Consider the following 7,644-nt stretch of genomic DNA (forward strand, 5'->3'; position numbering starts at 1 on the left):
AGATTGTGAGTTCCCAGAAGGGTAAGAAGTGTCAGGTTCTTCTCTGCACACCCAGTGCCTACCATGGCATGTGTAAGGCCTCCTATTTGCTGACTGCTGAGGGCCAGAAAACTCTGGGTCCCCGTGACTCTACCCAGCAGGCCCGCCCGCCTTCTCATTGGCAGGGCTGATAGAACTGGGCTTGGAGGTGAGGAGGAGTTCCCAGGAGAAGGGGGCTCGAATCAGCCAGTTCACAGGCTCAGAGTTCCCCAGCTCTGCCCACGTCTTCCCTGTTTCAGAGCCAGCAATAGGCTTTAGAGTCAGTTTCCCAGCTGGAAAGGACGCTTCCTGGAGAATCTCCACTTACCTTGGCCGCAGTCAAGCTATGAGCGTCTGGGTCGCCTCTGAGGCAGGATCCGGCCCAAATCAACAACAAGCTGGCCCCAACATGACGACTGGAGGTGATGTGGGGGTGAGGAAGGAGCCCCTTGAGAACAGGACCATGTCTACAGGGATCAAGGGCACATCCCTGGTGCTCACCATCATATAATATCTGGAACCTGGTAAAACAAATGCATATTTCTGTTGCTCCAGACTGTGTCTGGTCCCTGTCCTGGCCTTGTATGCAATCCCATTTAATCCTCTTAACAGCCCTGCCAAGAACAGCTACATCCCACATTCACAAAGGAGCTGAGGTTCACAGGTGAAGCATTAGGCCCAGGGTCACAGAGCTCATAGGTGGCATCTCCAGGATTTGAGCTCAGGTCTTTTACCAAAGCCCACCACCTTCCCACCGAACCACCCTACATGCCCTCCAGCCAGGGGTCAGAAGCGCCTTTGAGAAGCAGTTCTAGGAGAAAGCCCCTCCAGCCCCAAGGGACTCCATGTTGCCCTATGGAGAGAAACCAGGAGCCAGCTAGGATCCTCTCTCTTCTACCCCCCACACCCAGTCCCAGCCAGTATGGGGGAGTCCCTGGAGCTGGGAGAGACTTCAGCAAGTGCCTAGCACCATTCCTGGCACAGCCTCTGGAATCAAGGTCCAGGAACTGGCCCTTCTCACAGGCAACCTCTGGCTCCTATTCCAGAACCTCTGGGGATGCGCATAACAAGGCATTCGAGGCTGGGCACCTCCACCTGAAGTCTCCTATCCATTGCCTGCCAGTCTCTTTAAACACCTACCGTTCCACCTCCCAGGACCACATGCTCTTGCTAGAACCTGCTGGCACCCTCACTCCTCCCCGTCTTTCCACATCCTGTTTTCTCTACCTGGGAATGAATGCCTTTCCCTGTCCTGTTGGCTGAGCCAATTCTTCTTAACCTGGGCTGGCTTATCCATTAGGCCTAACAGGCATCGTGCTTCGGGCCTAAAACACTTCTAGCAACCCATGAAAATGTTTTCATTTCCCTTTTTTATTTTTAAAGATTTATTTATTTATTCATGAGAGACACAGACTGAGAGAGAGAGGCAGAGACACAGGCAGAGGGAGAAACAGGCTCCATGCAGGGAGCCCAACATGGGACTCAATCCCGGGACTCCAGGATCATGACCTGAACCAAAGGCAGGTGCCCAACCTCTGAGCCACCCAGGTGTTCCTGTTTTGATTTATTTTAAAATCAGAAGAAAAAAAATAAACTTTCAGGTCAAAGAATATGTTTTAAGATGTAACATTAATAAATTGCCTTTACACTAGTACGGTTGTAAAATATCCTTTTTCATGTATATTTTCTGTTTTTAATATACTTTTAAATTCTGTGTGTATCATTGCATCATTTAGTTTGAATAATGTATATTTATTTGCATGTGTGCACGTGTGTGTGTGCGCGTGCACGCGCATAAGGAATGGTCCACAGAGGCCAAGTTCAGACCACAAAAATCACAATGTAGCCCTGTCCTTGACTTCCAAGCCCAGCTATTGAGTCATTTCTCCTAAGAAGTCATACCAAGAGCCCACCCCCAACAGAACTGTCTATTCTCTGTGTCTCTATCCATTTCCTTGCTTAGCATATGGTATTATAATCACGTGCTAACCTGTCTTTCCATTAGATGGTGAGCTTCATAAGGGAAGGGCCCAGGATGTGGCAGGTACTTGGCAAATGTTACCAAATTCGGTTAAAGCTCCCTGAATACCAGTGAGGAACAAAGGCCTCCCTTCCTTGGGTCACCCACAACGTACACAGCAAAGCCGTCTCTCTAATCACGTCTTTACTCAGGTGGGGCAGTTACCTGACACTGTCCTAGGCAGCAGGGGTCAGCCTGCTGCAAAGGAAGCCGTCATGGTTCTACCCTCACAGGGCTTCTACGGGTAGGCCCCTCCTGCCTAGGAGGTCTCTACCCCTTGAACTCTGCCATCGTTTCCCATCCTGCCCCACGAAGCTCCCCCAGTGCAGAGGGGCCAGGAGAGAAAGCGGTGCTAGGGCAGGCCTCCTTCCCCCACCCACCCCGGACCCCCATCCCAGACCCCACTACCTTTCCCTGGGGATCGCATTCCTCCTCCAGGGCCCTCCTGGAAGGTGACTACTCCAGCTCCTGGGTGCTCATTAATTTCATGCTCTGTCTCCTGCGTGACTGACCTACTTTTTGCTCTTCCCCCACGTGGCTGCCCAGCAGGCGGGGGCTCCCCACACCTGGGGCTGGGTTTCCCTCAGCCACTCCCCATCCCTGCAGCAGGCTACTCGCAAGGCCTCAGCCCTCCTTACCCCCACCAGAGAGCCGAAGCCTTCTGGCCTCATTCCCCCCCAAACACACACAACACCCCCAGGGGGAAGGTAGGCAACCTTGGATTCAAATCTCAGTTCCCTCCTTCCCAGTCTCAGGGTCCCCAGCCAGTCGTGGTCCCATCTAGCCTGATGTCCTCCTCTGTATGCGAATCTACCCTGCAGGGCCCTTGCGACAAGAAAGCAGCTGCAAAGGGCCGGGTGTCCCAAGCAGAGGCTTTGTCCCTGCCCCATGGGGACCGGCCCCAGCTGGAATTCCATCCTCTCTGAAGGCGCCTGGTATGTTCCCCCTGCTCTGCTGGCAGAGGCGCCCACCTACCCGTCGTCCTGGCCAAGCCCCTTTATCTGCCCCCAGCCTCCTTCGAGGCCCGGCTGTGCCCCCTGGCCTCCCCACTGCTCAGGACCCCCCCAGACCCACACCAAGGCCTGTATTTCTTCATACCACCCCCCCTACTCTGGAGCAGATTTGAGGCAGGGCTTTTAATTGGTAATCCTCATTTGGCATTCATCACAGAGACTTACATCTGGGCTTTTCTGGGAGAGCCCCAATGTCGAATATCCTGCTTTCCCATTCCCATGACCGCATGGTGGAATAATAAGAATAATAGCTAACATTCGCTGTGGGCTACGCTGCTCGGCTCTCAGGACTCTACACAAATCAACTTCATTACTCCTTGCCATGATTCTATGAAGTAGGTACCCCCGATTTGCAGTTGAGGGACCTGAGGGACAGAGAGGGGAAGAAAACTTGCCCAAGGTGGTGGAGCTGGGATTAGAGCCGAGGCAGGCTGGCCCCAGAGCCCAGCCCTAAGTCATTACCACAGCAGCCAGACTACAGACTGTCGCTTGCACTTAGAACTGGCTTAAAAATCCCTGGGTCAAGAAAATGGTCCCCAGACACTAGATGTAACTTTCCTCCTGCAAATGGGACTGATTGTCCTCTCTCAGGTTCCCTTCTCTCAGGCAGGACTTAATGGCAGGGTCCAGGCTTCTAGAACTCCATGTTCTTTCTAGGACATCAAGCTGGAACCAGGGAGCTCTGGGTTCTATGCATATGTCTGGAAGGCCAATGCCTATGCCAGCTCCCAGGAAACCAGACTACATGGCTGCCCTGAGTGAAGGGGATCATCTAATCCACTTGGAGGCCATGAGGACAACCGAGGACACTGCATCAGAAATGTGGGACAGTCCCTGGCTCCAGAAGTGCCATGTGGAAATGCAGATGCCAGGCAGGACCTGCCCACTCCGCTGCAAAGTCCATTTAAAAATATAAGTGGTGGGGAGGGTGGGGACAGGGCAGCCAGCACTTGCTCTCCACCTGCCTGGCCCAGCAGCAGGTGCTTAAGCTCCAGGAAAGGTGCCTGGACAAGGGTCTGCCCTCCCCATGGGGAGGAGATGCTCTCCAACACCACTTGACTAGAGGGTTAGGGAAGTGACTTTGTATCCAGCAGCCTTCATCTAGTTTTAATAACGCATATTTGTTTCTGATTGTAAAGATAAAACGTGTTTATTGCCAACATTAAGAGAAAATTGAAAAGTCGTCTATAATCCCTCGATCCAGAAGTAAGAACCTTTAACACTTTGGTGCTTTTTCTCTAAGCCATTCTTCCATACTTAAGTATTTTTACATCATTGGGATTTTAACGGTATATTGTGCATACTTTCCCATTCTGAGAACTTTCCAAACCATGATTTTTTTTAAAGATTTTATTTATTCACGAGAGGCACACACACAGAGAGGCAGAGATGCAGGCAGAGGGAGAAGCAGGCTCCCTGCAGGGAGAGTCTCATGAGAGACTCGATCCCAGGACCCCAGGGATCACCATCTGAGCTGAAGGCAGATGCTCAACTGTTGAGTTACCAAACCATGATTTTTAGTGACTTTCTAATGTTTGATTCTATATAGGACATCTCACGATGTATTTAACTATTCACTTCTTGGATGTCTAGGTTATTTTTGAGACACTCCATTTCAAAGCTGCAGTGGCTATTGGAGCAAAAGACTATACTTTCCAGTCATAAAGGATCAAAGGCTTAAATGAACGAAGAGGGTCGGTCCAGATGCTTAAGACTCTTGAGTAGCCAGGGAGGGGATTTTGGCCCTGACGCTGTGGTCGCCAGTGGGGTGGAGGGTCAGGAGTTGGCCGTCAGAATATTGTTTGGACTCTTCTAAGGCAGGTGCTGCAACCTTGGCCTTCCTGCGGGCTGGTAAAGGGGCACTCCCGCCACCCGGGCCTGGCCTAAGGGACAAAGCACTGCAGCAGCCCCGGGGAGCTTGCCAACCAAGCTTCCCTGGTGGTGCAGGGCTGAAAGAGGCACTCGCTCCACTTTTCACAACATTCAAAGGCAGAACTGTCAAAAGCTGGCCCCCAAATGCTCATATTATGTGGGAGAAAGTCTTGGGGAGAAAATGAGGAAGGAGGGGAATTATGCAATTGAAAACATGTACGAATCCAGACAGAATAATGAAGCACAGACACAAGATTTTGCACTCAATGGAAATTGCATTTAGCCATGTTTTGTGGTTTGAGAAAAAGAGAGAGACTGACTCAGAGAGGCAGATGGAGACACACGGGGTGAGGAGAAAGAGAGGGGAAAAAAGAAAAGAGAGATGCAGAGAGAGAGAGTCCTCACAGCCAGCTGGAGTTCCACGGAGGGGAGGAGAGGGAGCAGCCACGCGGCTTTGTCTTCTCCCTATGCCAGTCCTCACCTGGGCCAGAGGGAGACCAGGAGACTCCCCCCTCCAATCTGGGGGCTTGGGATTGTTTTCCCTATCTTTTTCTGTATATTTTCTGGACGTCCAAGTTCTTAAAAAAAAAAAACAAAACAAAACTGTACCCACCCCCGGCCCTGTGGAGTACTACTTAACAATAAAAAGGAACCAGCTGTGGATAGAGACAACAACCCAGACAGAGGGCAAGGGCATTACGCTGAGTGAAAAAAGGCAATCTCAAAAGGTTACAGACTGTGGGATTCCATTTATATGACATTCTAGACATGAAAACAATGATGGGAACGGAGAAGATTCGCAATGGCCAGGGCTTCGAGAGAGTGGGAGGAAAGTCCGTGATGTAAGAGTCAAGGGCAACATGAGGGAACTTCGTGGTGATGGGATGTTCTGTATCTCGGTTACAATGGTGGTGACATAAATCTATACGTGTGACAAAATGACACAGAACTGTACCCACGCATTGTACCAGTGCGGATTTCCTGGGTTTGATTTGATAGGTACCCTTTGTGGGGGGGGGGGGGGAAACCTGGAGGAAGGGTCATGTGACCTCTGTGCACTATTTTTGGCAACTTCCTACATATCTATAATTATTTTAAAATAAAGAGTTATCCTCCAAAAGTTAGCAAAGAACAGATCGCATATTATACTGATAATCAGAAAAGGTATCTCAAAATGCAAAGTGCCACACAGCTGAAAGCTAAAATTGAAGACACTGTGTCGTGACCTAAGGGCTCTAATCCACATAGAAGGGGTGCCTGGGTGGCTCAGTGGTTGAGCGTCTGCCTTCGGCTCAGGTCCTGATCCCGGGGTCCTGGGATCGAGTCCTGCATCGGGCTCCCTGCATGGAGACTGCTTCTCCCTCTGCCTGTGTCTCTGCCTCTCTCTCTGTGTCTTTCGTGAATAAATAAATACAATCCTAAAAAAAAAAAAAAAAATTCACATAGAAATTCTTGCGTAAGCAGAACAAAAATCCTCCCAAGCTTTGCGCAGTGGCAGGATTGCAGCAAATGCGGTTTCTCCCAGGTGCAATCATTGCTATTTGAAAACTTTTCCCAATACCCTGCGGTGAGGAATTGAAATACGGTCAGCATTGGCAATATTTGCCAGTCTCTACAGAGACTATTTTTAAAAAAAGGCAGAAATCCTCTCTGAGAAAAGGTCAAACAGAGACCAACTAGAGGATGTAGAGAGAACATGGTTGAGAGAGAGTAGGGCACTCAGCCTCTCCCTGGCTGTGTGACCTTGGGCAAGTCACTTCACCTCTCTCAGCCCTGATTCCTCATCTGTAAAATGGGAAGAATGGGACTGCACTGTAAAGACGAAGCACACAATTCCTTCCTCCAAGAAGCCACCAGCAATGACAAGTGCAATGGCCGGCAGGGACCCTGCCTTCACCTGCCGGGGCCCAGAAGAGAGGTGGACAGTGAAAGGGCCCTTAGGAGACCCCCTTGTATGACACCAATCATGCTATAGAAACTCTTTTGTGCTGCCAGTCATGCTATAAACCCCACTAAAGTTGGGGGGAAAATACCCATTTTTTTCCTGAGAAGGTCTTTCTGGGATTACATTTATCCCTTTGAGGACATTTTAAGGGATAGCAGTGAAAGAAAAAGATGCTATGGCTTTAAAACACAGACAAAACCAGTAATTCCATTAGTATTTTTGAATTGTAAAAGATGAAGATAAATCTGACTGCTATGGTAACTGTGAAACATGAAAGATAACACAGGCTTTGAAGCACAGCCGCACCGGCAGCTGGGATCACCTCTTCTGAACGGGTCACGCAGGTGGGTGAGCATGCGTGGGGTAGACTGAGGGGGCTGAGTTCTGGGGAGCAGAGGGGAAGCTCCTCGTGGCCTGGACCCTAAGATCTGCTGGTGGAGACTCTGAGAACCCCTGTGCTTGAGTCCAACCCTGTCATTCAGGGGCCAGACCCCCAAAAGGTGACCTAGGCGCCCCATTCTCAGGGTACCAGCGTAGGATACGCTTTTGGAAACGTATCAGCATGGGGAGCGAGGCTGGCTTCAGAGCAGTAAGAACATCTTAGTGACACTTTTCAGCTGCTTCTTTTGCTTCTCCCAGAACCCTCCGTCTTGCCTCCAGATCCTTCCATCCAGGGCCCCGCCCGGCGCCCAGTGGAAGGTCAGCCGTCCACCGCTTGAGTTCCTCCAGTGACAGCAGCCCACGCCTTGTTGGACAGCTCCTGTCGTCAGAAAGCT

At 50.6% G+C, this 7,644-nt stretch overlaps 1 non-coding gene across 1 annotated transcript; it reads left to right on the plus strand.

The window, feature by feature from the left end:
• Window positions 1–6,403: 6,403 nt before the first annotated feature.
• On the plus strand, window positions 6,404–6,544 carry LOC119869446. The gene has a single exon (XR_005371009.1). It is a non-coding gene; the product is annotated as a U4 spliceosomal RNA (small nuclear RNA).
• Window positions 6,545–7,644: the final 1,100 nt, after the last annotated feature.

This window comes from Canis lupus, chromosome 15 (genome assembly GCF_011100685.1).
Source record: "Canis lupus familiaris isolate Mischka breed German Shepherd chromosome 15, alternate assembly UU_Cfam_GSD_1.0, whole genome shotgun sequence".
Classification (NCBI taxonomy): domain Eukaryota; kingdom Metazoa; phylum Chordata; class Mammalia; order Carnivora; family Canidae; genus Canis; species Canis lupus.